This window comes from Poecilia formosa, unplaced genomic scaffold (assembly GCF_000485575.1).
Source record: "Poecilia formosa unplaced genomic scaffold, Poecilia_formosa-5.1.2 Scaffold35, whole genome shotgun sequence".
NCBI classification, from domain to species: Eukaryota; Metazoa; Chordata; class Actinopteri; order Cyprinodontiformes; family Poeciliidae; genus Poecilia; species Poecilia formosa.
Genome location: NW_006799974.1, coordinates 172,392 through 174,927, shown reverse-complemented (window position 1 = coordinate 174,927; position 2,536 = coordinate 172,392). Strand labels below are relative to the sequence as shown.

At 39.2% G+C, this 2,536-nt stretch overlaps 1 protein-coding gene across 1 annotated transcript in view; it reads right to left on the bottom strand.

Moving 5' to 3' along the window:
• Positions 1-2,536, bottom strand: part of LOC103136933 (uncharacterized) — an 18,398-nt gene that overhangs the window by 11,884 nt on the left and 3,978 nt on the right. The window lies entirely within an intron of this gene.

The window sequence follows — 2,536 nt, the reverse complement described above, 5'->3', positions numbered from 1 at the left end:
GGGAAAATTTGCTGTGAGAAAGTTTGAGAAAGTTTGCTATGGAACAGCAAACTTCCCCAGCCGGGAAAGTTTGCTGTTCCACGACAGATCTCTTTTGAGTATGGTCTTCCAAAGTCGCTTTTGTTAGCGCACAAGTTGAGTTTTTACACTCAACAGTCTCACAGCAAACTTTCCCAGCCGGGAAAATTTGCTGTGAGAAAGTTTGAGAAAGTTTGCTATGGAACAGCAAACTTCCCCAGCCGGGAAAGTTTGCTGTTCCATACTTAAAACCTTTGCTGATATTTTACGTACCCTTTGTCATTGGGTCTTCGTACACCGTAGATGTTCTGTTCTCTTGCTCTTCTCAGTAGGACACAGGTTAGGGTTTGAGAGTCACTTCTCTTCTCAAGGAGCAAACTTTTCAAAACTTGCTCTCTGAGTGCGGCCAAATCGTCCCCAACAACAGTTCTCTTTTGGGTACGGTCTTCCAAAGTCGCTTTTGTTAGCGCACAAGTTGAGTTTTTACACTCAACAGTCTCACAGCAAACCTTCCCAGCCGGGAAAGTTTGCTGTGAATTTACCGTAGTTTGATTCCTTGTCGATGAAGGATTGAAAAGATAGTCATCGAACTCATCATACTCTGAAGTTTCGTCCTTATGACTAGTTATATCGAATGTGATCCCTGGAAGCAATTTGTTAAAAACTTTTCTCACTCCAGTGTTGATCAAATATCCAGCACCGAAAGTGACTGGAAAAAACAAAAGCTGTTCCATACTTAAAACCTTGGTTAAACACCTTGCAAAGAGTCAATGACCTGCTTTGATATAACCTTCTGTTTTGAGATCCAAGCATTTAGAACCTCAGATGTTCTTTGATCTATGTCATAGATTTATGTCATAGATGAGGTCATAGCTACAAGGAGGCATTGTAGTTCTGGGGGAATGTCTTGCTTCTGATCGTTGCTATGGAAATGGTCAGATCAGTTCTCCATGACTCAAACTATTAACCCTTTTAACTGCGTCACTTAATCATTTTAGGCGGCATGATGAACTTCAGAAGGGTATCTCCCAGAGGCTAGGGATTAAAACGGATTGTAATGGTTTATTAAGTTTAGAATGACAATGGTATATTAAAACCATTAATTTAAGTACCATTTTTCATCATTCCATCAGGTTTAAAATTCTGAATCATACTTAATATCTTAAAAGTAAAATTAAATGTAACTTGCAAACATTTGCTGCTGCTGCTGTTGTAAAATGTGACAAGAAATCAGGCATGTGCAGGTGGGGCTGGGGTGCTTCAGCACCTGCCCCTTTTGCTCCTTGCCCCCAAGTGCCCTTTTAGTCAATTTTTTTTTTGGTATTATTATTTTCTAAGCCCTCTTCTGACACATAATAACATGTACTAAAATTATTTATTTATCTATTTATTTATTAAAACATTTTTGGTGAATAAAGTGCAGTAAACTTGCTACTTGTCAGATGACAGAAAACGTTGAAGTGTCGTTTCTGCTTCATCTCAGAGTAGCGTTTTAAGGAGAGAAGTAATGAAATACAACAGACACTGACAGGCCGGTGCGTCACTGCGGTAAAGCTAGCCTGCTCTGCGTCCAGCCGGCCCAGCACACGATATACAACTGCGCGGTAGCTCAAGACATTATGGTACACCCATTTACGTGCTGCTTTCATAATAAAAGCACACATCCGGTAGATGTTTGATCCACGGCAAGCCGCTGAAGTTGCAAAAAGAAATATCAGAAGTAATTGGGAACATTATGCAATGCTTAAAAACTCTGTTTCCAGTAATTTCTCTCACTTATGGCTGGAAGAGGGACACCTTTGGAACAAAACCAGCAAATGTCAACCCGATCTGATGTTTAATTCGAAAATAAAAGCCTATTAAAAGAGCACGCTTTTACTGCCCCCCTCCCTCCAAGGTAGCCTTGCCTATTGCTGAAAAACTCTGTGTTTCCAGTGACTGCTCCCACTTCTGGGTGACAGAGGGACACCTCTAGAAAAAAAACAGAAATTGGCAACGAGAGCTGATGTATAATTTCAACATAAAAGCATTTCAGAAAAGTCATTTGTATCTTTCCCCCTAAGTTGCCGTGCCCATTGCTGAGAAACTCTCTGTTTCCAGGGACTTCTCTCACTTATGGGTGACAGAGGAAGACCTCCAGTACACAACCAGTAAATGTCAACCAGATGTGATGCAAAATTTCAACAATAAAAACCTAATGAAAAATCACATTTTTTACTTTTTTCCCACTAATTTGCCATTCTCATTGCTGAAAAACCTTCTGTTTCCAGTGACTTCTCTCACTTCTGGATGACAGAGGGAGACCTCCAGAAGACAACCAGAAAATTTCAAACACATATGATATATATATTTCAAAATTAAAGCCTTTTAAAATAAGATGTTTTTACTTTTATATTCAAAAATAAGTAGAAAATGTAATGAAGAGCTGCCTCACTCGTCATTTCAGGTTTAACTCAATCATCTTATTTATATACATTTTTTTCTGTTATATCCATCACTATCTATCTATCGGCTTATA